Source organism: Sminthopsis crassicaudata, chromosome 1 (assembly GCF_048593235.1).
Source record: "Sminthopsis crassicaudata isolate SCR6 chromosome 1, ASM4859323v1, whole genome shotgun sequence".
NCBI classification, from domain to species: domain Eukaryota; kingdom Metazoa; phylum Chordata; class Mammalia; order Dasyuromorphia; family Dasyuridae; genus Sminthopsis; species Sminthopsis crassicaudata.
Window position 1 is genome coordinate 401,752,608 of NC_133617.1, and position 14,456 is coordinate 401,767,063.

A 14,456-nucleotide genomic window follows, 5' to 3' on the forward strand; every position below is an offset into this window, starting at 1 on the left:
GTGGATAATGCTTGGCTAAAATTTAAGGTCTTGGAAGAAGGGATTTGGAGAGGATCAAGTGGAAATCAGCAGGGTCATGATCCATTTCTGCTAATTCTGGTGTAGCAACTCTATACAGCAAGAGCTCTAGGTCTGGGTCTTGACTTTCTGAACTTAAAAATACCTTTCCCCCCTTCCAAATTTTTTTTTTTAAGCTCAAATTGGACACCTCTCTACTTCAGCCTCTACATTGAACATATCTGTAAAGAGTTTTTGAGTTTGTGTGATCCTCTCTCCATCCTAAAGCTTTTACCTAGTAAAATGTTTATTCAAGTAAATGTTTATTTTCATAATGACCATCAAGTGCATACTAATCCAATAATTGCCATTATAAAATATGATCAGTTTAGGCTGCACATTTGAGTAAAGCAGTCATGAAAAACAACGTTTACTTTATGTGAGGAAGAGAGTTTTAGATATAGGGATTTACAAAGTATAAATTGTTTAAGTTCCATATCCTCACGGAGATCAAAGATAGAAAGGACATTCATATGAAAAGATTAACAGTATAATTGTTTTCAAGTGACTGGTAGGTGCTGTCTTTAAACTTATAGTTTAGTAAGATGATGACATGTATAGTAAAATCTGTATAGAATTTGAGGGCAGAAAAATTAGGTAGAAGAGATCATTTGTAGCTCAGAGTATTGGAGAATACCATAAAGGAAGTAGCATCTGAATTATGAAGGAAAATAAGAATTTTGAAAGATAGGGATGGGCATATCAACTTTCATATGGATTAGCAAATGCTGAGACACATGAAAGAGTAGTATGAGATTAGGAAATTATTATTTTACCTAAGAATGGAGTGAACCGTTAGGAGAAATAGGTAGTATGAGGATCTGATTGTGGAGGACCTTGATTACTAGAGTAAAAAAAATTTACTTTATGTTCCATGTAATTAGATTTTTTTGGCAGTAGTAGTATGGGTGTGTTGGAAGCAGGAGGATTAACGAGGACATTGGGTGAGGGGAAATGAGTGTATAAACCAAGGGTTTTTAACCTCTTTGTCATAGACCCCTTTGGCAGTCTGGTAAAGCCTATGGACCCTTCTCAGAATATTTTTAGACTTAAGCATGTAAGATTACAAAGGAAATCAAAGGCTCTTGAAAAGTATAATTTTTTTATCCAAGTTCTTGAACATGTGTGGGCTTCATAGTAGGAGCCCCTCACCTAAATCAAAGTGATTGCATTAAGAATGAAAGGGAGACAGATAAAAGAAACACAAGACATAGAATTGCTAGGATTTGACAACTGAGTTCATCTGAAGGAGGAGGGACAAGTCAGAAGATTGAAAGGTTTCTACCATAGGTGCCTAGGAATATTGTGGAAGAGAAATAGAAGTGGAAAATTAGGAAAGGGAGGAGGGAAAATTGTCTTTGAAGTGATAGAAGCCTCAAACCTCATGAAAATCCTGCCCTGAGCATAGGTTTAAGTCTTCTGTAGGGGACGATTATTGAAGTCCTAGACCAAGAAATCTCACATATTGTGTGATTGAGGGACCCACAAAAACACAGTATTGGTTTGGTAGTGTGCCTTGGGAAGCCATGCTGCCACCCAGGAAAGTAGAATGTGGACCTGAAATGTGGAAATGGATGAGCTTATCAAGGTAGCAAAGAGAAGAAAAAATGGAAAGTTGTGAAGGTAAATGATAGTAAATTTAGGTAGATTTGGAACTAGTAGAATGGTGTCATTGGTTTGATGCTAAATTGGGGGAAAAAGTTCTAGATGAATGCCCCGGGGAACTCTGCTTTTAACTATCTTAGATAAAGATATAATGGCATATTTCAGATTTGCAGGGGACACAAAGCAGAAAAAGAAGGCTAATGCTGGATGCTGGAAGATCTTGAAGTCTAGAGCAATGAGCTGAGATTATATAGTGAATCCACAGGACTAGATTCAACTGCCGTTTACTACTTGTGTGACCTTTCACCTTTTTAGACCTCAGTTTCCTTATCTGTAAATTGAGAAGTTTGAACTAGATTGTTTGATTGGCTTTAAAGTCCATTTTAGTAAGAATATGTCTTTGACTTAAGTTTTGCAACATTCTAACAAGTATCATGTGGAGTTGCCGTGTAGCTGGACAATAATTGGACAGAAAGGGCTGGAAGTTTTAGTGAATTTCAAATTGAGTGAGTCCCATACTATTATATGGCAACCACAAAATTAATGCCAAGTTAGCTTTCATTAAAAGAAAAACAATGTCCAGAAATAGGGATGTGATGCTGCAGCTATATTCTGTTCTGGTCAGAGCATGTCTGGAATTGTGTGTTTTGGGTGGACATTTTAAAAGAAACATTGTCCAGAGTGGTTGAACCAGGACTCAAATACAATTCTCAGATAATTCTTGCTTTCCATAAATGCACATTAAGCAAATTCAACTACATGTAAAGAGTTCTAAAAAAATTCACAAAAAATTCCAAACAAAAACACCCACCTATGTTAACTTTCTTGTATAGTTCTGTGCTTACTCTTTGCTTCTGTCCCTCCTCTCATTGCTCTATTGCCTCCCTCCCACCTCTACCCCCCAAAAAAAGCCTCCAAGTGAAAGCAGAAAAATGAGACCACCGCTGCCAGATTGGGAGCTTGGCTTGAGATCTGCACAAAGAGAGACCTTTGCTCACTTCAGCCACCAGCCTGCTATCCAGCCTCTGTGTGTTTGTCTTCTGACAGTTTGCTCAGGTACTGTGTATCTGTTCCTGGCCCTGACACATCCTTGAACCATGTGCTAGCTGCCTCAGTATGGATTAATAATAGCTAGCATTTATGTAGCACCTGCTGTGTGCTAGTCTTATACTGTTTTATAAATTTTATCATGTGATCCTCCTAGTCCTATGCTAGGTACTATTATTTCTTGAAAAAATTGAGGTAAGTAAATTACTAGCCCAAGGTCACACAGCTAATGAATATCTGAGGCTGAATTTGAACTCAGATCTTCCTGACTCTAGGTCCAATACTCTTGTCTGTGGCCCCACCACTGAACTCCCTTGTGCCTTGTGCCTTCATGAACAGTGAAGTGAAGCTGACAAGGTCAGAAGAGAGTATGTATGGTCTCTTCAGTCTCTTTGGGTTCTTCTGGTTCCATCTTCAAGAGAGATGATGGACCAGGTCAATAAAAGAAGGAAGACTCTGGGAAGAAGCTAACATGTAGAAACTGAATCACGTCCTTATTCTTGGCTCGTTACTTTCAGGAGCTTTCCTCTTGGAAGAGCCTGAATTCTCTCTCCCAATGAGAGAGCTTCAATCTGTATTGCCTGGTATATATTCTCATGTATACTTTGGAAGATTTCTATTTTAATATTGACTAGGATAAATGGGTATCTGCCATTTGCTGTTGTGACTGCGTTAGTACCCTGGATATCTTAGAATCAGCCAGAGTCAGGATAAGCAAAAGTCTTTATTCTTGGTCTTTTGGGGTCTGGGTCAGGGGATGAGATATAGGAATCTACACACCTTTCTCTCCACTGCCAAAGAATGATCCTGCCTGTCTTACTCCACCCTCTGATCTCTCTCCCCCTTCTCTATCTACACCCACAGATCCAGCCAGCACAGAATAACTGAGCAGGGTCATCCTCCAAGCATGTTAATAGACTATTGTCCAATTGGTAATTAGCCTCAAGTGCTCAGTTATCTCCATTAAGTGCATCTGCTCAGTTCTAGCCCTTTACAATTTGCTATGTGTGTTTACTGTGAAACTGGTATTTGATGGAAAGAAGGAAGTCAAACCTTAGATATAAAGTTTGGATGGGTTCCCCTTTCCCCAATTAGAAATAGCAATTAAATTCACATCCCCTAGACTAAGAATAATAAATATATACAATATAATATGGAATCTTTGTAATATGTTATTAGTAATATAAATAATACAATAGCGGGCCAGTCTCTTGCCTCCAGCCTTCCATTTCCCCTTCTGTAAGTAATTAAAGTTTTCCTTAGAGAAGTGGGGAGTGGAGTGAGGGGGGAGGAGATGCGACAAACTCCTACATATATAGTCCGGTTTAGGTCTGCTTTGAGCATCGGAGATGTTGAGCACTACGTCATACAGCCAAGCAATATTAGGCCTTCTTTATTCATTACCCCTCAGTGCCAGTATCATTATACCTATCTCACCGGGGACGAAGCAGAGAGCGGGAGAGGAAGAAAGGGACAGAGGGAGGAAAAGTCAAGTGAAGGAGAGACAGAGAGAGATGGAAGAGGAGAAAATGCGAGATGATAGAGACAGATTTTGTGTGTGTGTGTTGTATGTGGTGTGTGTTTGTGTGTGTGTGTGCGCGCGCGTGTGTGCTCCCGCGCGCAATAAAATATGAGCAGCTAAGGGCAGGGCCTTAACTGGACCAAGGACAGCTTCCTCACCTCTGATTGGTCCCAGCGCAGGCTCAGTGACCGCCCCCTCGCTCCCGAAGGGTGAACTCAGCACGGAGTAGATGAACCAGCTGGTCTACTTTCCTTTCTGGGAAAGAGCGGAGTCCAAGCTGTGCTGGAGCTACCTGCTCAGAGCACTTTCCTGTGCTTTCCCACCTCCGTGCCTTTGCTCTTAATATTATTTGTGTCTGGGATTGCCTGCCATCTGGGGGAGGGAGTGGAGGGAGGGAGGGGATAATTTGGAAAAATGAATTAAAAAATATATATATATTATTTGTGTCTGACACCCAGCTCTCTCCATCGAGAGCCGTCTCCCCGATTTCACCAATTAATGTTGCCTTTTCCCCTATGTAATTGACACAAAACCTTGCTTCAGTGGTTTTAATATGTTATTTTATATTTTAGTTTACATGATCATTCCTTTGGTTATTCATAGCCTCCAGGAGCTTTCTCTTATTTTATAGCCAGTCTGCCCTGCCCTGACTTGCCCATGAGATCACTATTCTGTCTCCTGCTTCCATACCTCTAAAGCTCTATGCTGTATATTGCTCTTCCGCCTTCTCTTTTGAGCATTTAGAATTTTCTGAGACTCAACGTTCAAGGCTCAGACAATCAACAAGCATTTATTACTTGCTTACTATACATTCAAAGCACTGTGCTAGGCACTGAGGATGCAAAGAAAGGCGAAAGAGGTTCCTGTCTTCAAAGGGTATACATTCTAATGGGCTCAAGCATCACCTTCTTTTAGAGGTCTTTGTTGATTCCCCAGTTTGTATAATAGTATTTATATAGTATTTTAAAGTTTACAAAGACATGTGTATATATATATATGTGCACACATATATAGTCATCTCATTATATATGTGTCTATATTGATTATAAATACATCTACACATGTCATCTCATTTTACACATCTATATTAATACATTAATATATTAATACATGTCCTCTTATTTTATATCTATATTGATATATAAATACATATATATGTCATCTCATTTTATATGTATTGACATTGACATATAAATACACTCATATCTTATTTTACATATATCTACATCAATACATTTGTATAAATGCTTGTCATTTTAATTTATATGTATCTACATTGATATATAAACACACGTCATCTCATTTTATATTTCTACAATGATATTTGCACACATATATGTCATCTCATATGTATCTACAGTGATATATAAATATGCATATATAGAGGGCCAGAACTGGAGACGTATACTTGATACAAGGTGTTAACTCAGTGGAATTGATGAGATAATGGTTCTCTAGTTCACATATATCTAGTATGATATGATGATATAATCACTCTAGATTGGCTAATACTCAGTATACTGTAATGATGTAATTGTAATCATGTATTTAAACTGGGAACAAAGTCAGACTCAGAAGGAGGAGGAGACTGAGACTGGCAGACTGGCAGACTGCTAGAGGAGACTGGGTCAGACTATTTCAGACACAGACTGTATAAGAGATAATAAAGATTTTGGACTCTTTCTCATGGTGTCTATCCTTCTGAGAGCAAGGCTCTTCCGGAGGACCTCCAGAAAGCTAGCCAGAACATTACACATATATGCCATCTTTTTTTTTTTTTTTTTTAATTTATAATTTTTTTTCACAGTATATATGCATGAGTAATGTTTTTTTTTTATAATATTATCCCTTGTATTCATTTTTCCAAATTATCCCCTTCCTCCCTCTACTCCCTCCCCTTGATGACAGGCAATCCCATACATTTTACATCATATATGCCATCTTATTTTATATATATATATTTATATAAATACTTACACATATATGTCATCTCATTTATATAAAATATATAAAATCTACATCTGTATGTTTATATAAACGCACTCACACATACCCACACACCCACCATGGGAGGGTGAGCTATTTTTTTTTTTAATTTTTATTTAATTTTATAATTATAACTTTTTTTTTTGACAGTACATATGCATGGGTAATTTTTTACAACATTATCCCTTGCACTTACTTCTATTCTGATTTTTTCCCTTCCTCCCCCAACCCCTTCCCCCAGATGGCAGGCAGTCTTATACATGTTAAATATATTACAATATATTCTAGATACAATATATGTGTGTAGAACCGAATTTCTTGTTGCACAGGAAGAATTGGATTCAGAAGGTAAAATTAACAGTTTACACTCATTTCCCAGTGTTCCTTTTCTGGAGGTAGCTGATTCTGTCCTTCATTAATCAATTGGAATTGGATTAGCTCTTCTCTATGTTGAAGATAACCACTTCCATCAGCATACATCCTCGCACAGTATCATTGTTGAAGTGTATAGTGATCTTCTGGTTCTGCTCGTTTCACTTAGCATCAGTTGATGTAAGTCTCTCCAAGCCTCTTTGTATTTCTCCTGTTGCTCATTTCTTACAGAACAATAATATTCCATAACATTCATATACCATAATTTACCCAACCATTCTCCAATTGATGGACATCCATTCATCTTCCAGCTTCTAGCCACTATGAAAAGGGCTGCCACAAACATTTTGGCACAGGGTGAGCTATTTTTATCTGCCTTTTATAAATGAGGAACAAAAGCCGAGAGCCTTAGTGACTTGTCTAGTGATCACACAGCTAAGCAGTGCCAGAAATAACATTAGAACTCAGATGAGGTATGTGGGGTGTTCAGGGAGGACTAGCCCTTCTGCTGTAAGGACTTACAGAGCCCTTTTCAGGGCTTCTCATCCACCTTTGTTGTCTACCTTTCACCCAACTTACTTGTGGCTCCAAGAAGCCTATAGCATGCATATGGGTCACACTCCAGTAAAACCATCTCAGTAGATGGGCTAAAACAGGTTGGGGTTGATAGGCCTCAAACCTCAAACAGGTAAAGTAGGGGGTGTCCACCCTAAGCATGTAAAAACTTTCCCTCAGCAGAATGGGCAAATGAGAAAAGTTTGTTCCAATGGCCATGATGGTAGCAAAAGCAGAAGCTGTAGAGTATTTAGAGCTTGGTCAAACTTGAAGGTACCACTGCATCCTGCAACTTGCCACTTGATTTCAATGACTCAGGAAGAGAGATTGAGACTGACAACTTTGTGCAACTCTGCCTCATTTAAATCCAATTCAGAAGCAAGGGAAGTGATATCCACGCTGTGATATCCTTCTCCAAATGAAGGGTGAACAAAAATTCAAATCTTCCTGACTTCAAGTCCAGCACTCCATTCACTGAACCATCTAGATTCCTTGGATATACTTATGTGTGAACATCCCATAAGTTCCCCCATCACCTAAGGGAATGCTAGCTTCTTGGAAAGGGACTGTCTCATTTTTGTATTTGTATATCCAGAGCCTAGCTCAGTGCATGGCACTTAAATGATTGCTATTTGATCCAATTATCAGTGCACAGTGTTCTGCACTACTATGCCTGGCACTTAAGTGTTTGTTGAATTTCAATTTGGAAAATTGAATGTTAGAACCCATTTAACCCAATCCTGTCATTTGCTGTGAAGAACTCTGGGTTTGGAGTAAGGGGATCTTGCAATCTGGGGATTACTAAATTACAAGAAGGAAGGACAAAAAACAGATGAGTGAGTGTCAGCAAACATCAGTTTCTCTGGATTTTATTTTCCTCATTTACATAATGACAGGGTTATAGATAATTAATGGTTTTCAAACTTTGTGGACTCAGAAACCCTTTAAATATTAAAAATTTATTAAAATTTCCTTAAAAATGGAAGAACCCAATGATTTGTTTTTGGTGAGCAATACTTGTTGATATTTACTGTATTATAATCAAAACTAGCATTTTAAAAATATTTATTAATTTATCAAAATATTTATTATACTTCAGCAACAATACTATATGATGATCAATTCTGATGGATGTGATCATTTTCAACAATGAGATGAACCAAACCAGTTCTAATAGAGCAGTAATGAACTGAACCAGTTACACCCAGCAAAAGAACTCTGGGAGATGACTATGAACCACTACATAGAATTCCCAATCCCTCTATTTTTGTTTGCCTTCATTTTTGATTTCCCTCACAGACTAATTGTACATTATTTCAAAGTCCGACTCTTTGTACAGCAAAACAACTGTTTGAACATGTATACATATATTGTATTTAATTTAACTTTAACATATGTAACATGTATTGTCAACCTAACATCTTGGGGGAGGGGAAAAATTAGAACAAAAGGTTTGGCAATTGTCAATGTTGTAAAATTACCCATGCAAATATCTGGTAAATAATAACTATTATAAGAAAAAAAAAAAAGAAGAAGAAATGAGGCCTTTATCAGAACCTTTGAATGTAAAAATGTTTTCCCAGTTTATTACTTCCCTTCTAATCTTGTCTGCATTAGTTTTGTTTGTACAAAGATTTTTTTAATGTGATATAATCAAAATTATCTATTTTGTGATCAGTAATGATCTCTAATTCTTCTTTGACAAATTCCTTCTTCTTCCACAGGCCTGAGAGGTAAACTATCCTATGTTCTAATTTGTTTATAATATTATTCTTTATGTCTAGATCCTGAACCCATTTTGACCTTATCTTGGTATTCAGTGTTAGGTCTGGATCTATGTCTACTTTCTGCCATATTAGTTTCCAATTTTCCCAGAAGTTTTTGTCAAATAGTGAATTCTTATCCCAAGAGCTGGGGTCTTTGGGTTTATCAAATACTAAATTGTTATGGTCATTGACTATTTTGTTCTGTGAACCTAACCTATTCTAACTGATCAACTGCTCTATTTCTTATCCAATATAAATGGCTTTGATGACTGCTGCTTTATAATATAGTTTTAGATCTGGTACAGCCAGTCCACCTTCATTTGCTTTTCTTTTCATTAATTCATTTGAAATTCTTGACTTTTTGTTCTTCCAGATGAATTTTGTTGTTATTTTTTTTAGGTCAGTAAAATAGTTTCTTGGAATTTTGATTGGTATAGCACTAAATAAATAGATTAGGTAATATTGTCATCTTCATCACATTCATTCAACCTATCCAAAAGCACTTGATATTTTTCTAGTTGCTTATGATGAGAGTTAGGAAAGGGGGAACCTTTTGGTTCGGCGCAAGGATAATCTAGTGATGGTGCAGAGTTCCCTGTAAAGGAATTTACAGGCCCCAAAACCTAGATTGATTAAAAAAAAAAAAAAAAAAGGTTTATTGTAGGAGTTTGGAAGTAAAGGTAAAGGTAGAAAGATGCCAGGGCCAGAGGTGGTCGCCGGGTGGACAGGAACCCTTACATGGCCAGAAGGATACCATTTTTGGGGGGCTCCTGCCAAGAGTGGACTTCCAGGGTTCCCCTTTTTATAATCTTGAAGATGGGTGGAGTCCCAGGCTCCTGGCTAGTTTTGGCCAGGATTAGAATTTGAATAGAATTCAATGGGCCCTTAGATAAGGAAGAAGCTGTTTGTGGGGGTTGGGGAAACCTGAGCAGATAGTGGAGGGCTGGGAAAGCCCAAGTTAGCTCAGATCCGGTGGGGGCTGGGAAAAGCCGGATATCATTCAAATTCAAAAGGTTGCTTTTTGACCAGGATTTGTGAATAAAAGATCCTAGCTTCTTTAGCCATGATGGGGTTGGGAATCAGAAAGGAATCTTAAAGGGATCTCAACCCCCATCACTTAAATCTGACTTTTTTTGTGTGGAAAGTGTTTTGTAGTTTTGCTCATATATTTTGTGACCCTCCCTTGGCAGATGGATTCCCAGATATTTTATCCTATCGACAGTTACTTTAAATGGAATTTCTCATTGTATCTCTTGCTATTGGATTTTGTAGTGATGTATAAAAATGCTGATGATTTATTTATGTAGATTTATTTTGTATCCTGCAACTTTGCTAAAGTTATGGATTACTTCTAATAGTTTTTTAGTTGATTCTCTAGAATTCTCTAAGTATATCATATCATCTGCAAAGAGTGATAATTTGATTTCTTCATTACCTATTCTAATTCCTGTATCAGAATTATTATGAAAATAGTTTTGATCTTAAAGATCACCTGAAAAGGTCTTAGGGGCTGCTAGGGATCCTCAGACCACACTTTGAGAATCTCTGGATTGTTTGATCTCTAAAGAGTATTCTTGCTCTAAATATTAGGTGTAAAATCAATCAGTATTTAAAGGGAGAACCTCCAGGACAGTCTTTAGTTTCCAGCCCAAAATGAATGCCAGTATTATGGGAGATATGACCTCAGATAAGATTTGATCTCTTTCCTCTAGGAGTTTACCTATTTTTCTTATATTTAATGGATGTTTTTAATATCTTTTGTTTTTACATTATCTTTCCCCCAAAAAAATTCTCTTCTTCAACCTTATGTAGAGAGCTATCCCTTATAACAAAGAATAAAAAAGAGAGAAAAAAATTTACATAAAGTTAAGAAACATACCAAATAATACTATATGTAGTGTCCCACCTCCATAACCTCACACTTCTATTAAGAGGGGAGAAAGATGCATTTTCATATCTCTTCTAGTCATTTTGTCTCTTTGGTCATTTACATTACAAAATATTGTTTTCAATTTTGTTGTTATTTTGTTTGCATTTATATTGTTATAATTGTGCATGTTGTTTTTCTGGTTTTGCTTACTTCACTCTGTATCGAAACACATATTTATTCCCGTGCCTTTTCATGTCATAATGAAAAACCTCATGAATTAGTCCAGTACCCTGGGTTTAAATCCTGATAAATAAATTTATCTCTTTTCTTTTTTCCCTCTTCTTTATTTCTTCCTTCCCTCCTTTCTTCCTTTTTCTTCTTTTTTTTCTTTTCTCCCTCCTTCTCTCTTTTTTCTTCCTTGCTGTATTCCTTCCTTCCCTCCTTCCTTCTTTCCTTCATTTCTTCCTTCCTTTCTTTTTTCTTCCTTCCTTCCTCTCTTTCTCTTTCTTTTTTTTGGCCTTGTTCAAGTCATTTAATAAAACTAGATGATTTCCAAAGTCCCTTCTAATTCTAAATCCAGTGATTCTAGAAATATTAGAGCTAAAAGAGGCCTTAGAGTTCATCTACTTCAAACTCCTAAGGTTTTTTGGTCTTTGTATCCATAGTTTTATAATGAGGAAACTGAAACTCTGAGGTAGGGAAGTAAATTCTCCAAGATCATATAGTCAGTGGTAGGCAGGCCCTTGGGACTAGATTCCAAGTCCAATGCTATTTCCATTGTAAGAGGGGAAGGGAGTCCTAGTTCTTCACGTATGGCAAAGATGTAGATATCTATGTTATCTAATAATATCTATTATAATTATATCTAGCATTTGCATAGAGTTTTGAGGTTGGCAAAGAGCTTTATATATATATAACTTCATTTTATCTATACAAAAGCCATATGAGATGGTGCTCTTATTATATCCATTTTACAGAGGAACAATAAGAAGGTTAAGTAGGTTTCCCAGAGTCACACAATAACATGTGACTGAGGCAGAATTTAAACAAAGGTTTTGTTGACATCAAGTCTAGCACTCTTCACTACACCTAGCTCCATAATCTAATGCTGAACAGGGCTGGGTAACACCAGCTGTACCAATAGGTCTTCTTGGGAACAAACTCAACAATCCCTGCTCTTCTCCATTCACAGGATCATATCCTTATTTATTTTCTGAGTTCAAAGGGAGCCTATGTTCTGAAAAATTTTTAGAAATGACCCAAACTTCAAAAACACTCATCAGCTAATTGCCCCCATCCCTGAATAGGAACAGGCAAAACTCACTCATGGACTGCCTTGCCCATTCTGAGTCCCAAACTTAAGAATCATTGGCTTAGACAAAATCATTATTAACAGTCATGTAATTTAGCAGTAGGATCAACAGCAATGCAAATGGAGGCATTAAAACAAATTATATCAGCTTGAAAAATGAATTGCATTTGGGATTTAAATTTTCCCTTTATCCTTGCAGAAGGGACTAGTGATTGGACTGAAGTATTCCTAGCCAGTGCTTCAGGGAAGTAGGGGAGGAAAGGAGGAATGAACTTGACCTAGCCAGACACTGTAGCTTCTGGTTCTATCAATCTGTTCTCTCCAACTTTTGGCTGGCTCCAGGCCACCTACACAACTGCTCTCATCTCAACATCTACCTTTCACTCCCTGCTTGATCACCCCCTTAGTTCCCTGCTTTCAGCTGAAGGAGGGAAATATGCCCATTCTAAACTAACTGCTGGGCTTGGCAGGAGAAGCATGAAACTAAACATAGCCGTATTTTCCTTTTTTTCCGGACTTAAAAATGTCGTTTTATGGAAATTTTTTCTCTAAAGGTCAAAAGCTCTTAAAATCTAGGGAACTCTGGATAATGTGTATGCCTGTTTTCATCTAAATTGTAATTGTAATTATTGTAATTGTGTATTAGTTTTTTTTAACTATCATTTGCAATACCATCACCTGCCACCAGAGGGAAGTACTTTATCCAACTAGTAGAGCTTTAAAACCATCAATCAGCTCTAGTCATTAAAATTTATACAAAAGTCCATTTTCACCTTAATTTCCACAGATTTGATTCTTAAAGATAAGATTCAGCAAAAGAATGATGTCATTCATTAAAAATGAAATAAAAGGGGCAGCTAGGTGGCATAGTGATAAAGCACCAGCCCTGAAGTCAGGAGGGACTGAGTTCAATTATGACCTCAGACACTTATCGAGTCCTGGCTGTATAATCTTGGGCAAGTCATTTGACCCCAATTGCCTCAGGAAAAAAAGAAAAAAGAAAGAAAGAAAGAAAAATACAAGTAAATATTAGAACTTTCTGTCTGTCCCTTCTCTCATTGGTCTTTTGTTCTTTATTTCCCTTTACATTGCTACATGCAAACAGATGAGCTTTTAAAAATATTATAATTGAGGCAGAACCTCTAGCAGAGTTTACTATGGCAATCTCTATCACATTCCTGTCTCTAGCTTGCTACACTTAAAGACCAAAGAATTTTACCTTCTGGTGAGCTCTGGGACTCTCTCTTGGTTGAGCTGAATTTTTTAACTCCCAATCATACAGCTCATTAAATCTGTATTGTTGATTTACATTCTCAAAAGCATACTTTGATTTTTTTTTTTGATCAACATATTTGCATAACCTGTTTAACATATATTGAATTACTTTCCATCTAGGGGAGGGAGTAGGGGGAAAGGATAGAAAAATTTTGGAACACAAGATTTCACAAGGGTGAATATTGAAAATTATCTGTGCATAAGCTTTGAAAAGAAAAAGCTTTAATAAAAAATGTATTTGCATATATATGTTGTTTGTAATGTGTATTCATTGTGTGTATACCAATAATTGGTGGGAAAGGGTTCATTCCTTAGATATAAAGCTTAGAAGTCCTCTTTTCCTCATTAATGAATAGTAACCGGAAATTTAGCTTAATCCAGAGAACTATATCCACATCTTCTAGACTTAAAAATACTTAAGAGAACAAATAGACATAATTCTAGCTTATACCCCTTTCTCTGGTAAAACCAGAATAGTGGTATCTGCCCCCATTTGACAGGAATTAAAGTCTCCCTTGAAGTGGAGTATGAAAAAGAACCTAAAGATGTCTATTGAAGAATAGACCTTTACATCATATAATGACAACTCCCATACTACATGTCAGGGACAGCTTTATTACACTCCATTGTAAAAAATGCTAGCATTTGGTTTTTATAAAGGCAATTTTATCCTGATGCTTCAAAAAAAATTTAAAGCATAAATGAGTGTTGTATTTTTTCCAGAGCCTTTTTCTGCATTGATGTAAACATGTAATTTTTATCTTTTTTTGTTATGAATATGATCTATTATGTTGATGATTTTCCTAATATTGAACTAATCCTATATTCCTGGAGGTAATCTAACATGGCCATAATTTTTAATCTTTAAAAACGTTTCTATAACCTCTCTGTCAGCTTTATTCATTTCTGCCTTTAAATTCATTATAAATATTGCTTTAGTTATGTTTCTCTAACTTATCTATCTCTGGTTTACATATCAGGATTTATTTTATTAAAGAAGTTTGGTAGAATGCCATCTTTCCCTGTTTTAGCAAGCAACTTATATAAAACTGGAGATAATTGTTACTTGAATGCTTGATACAATTCATT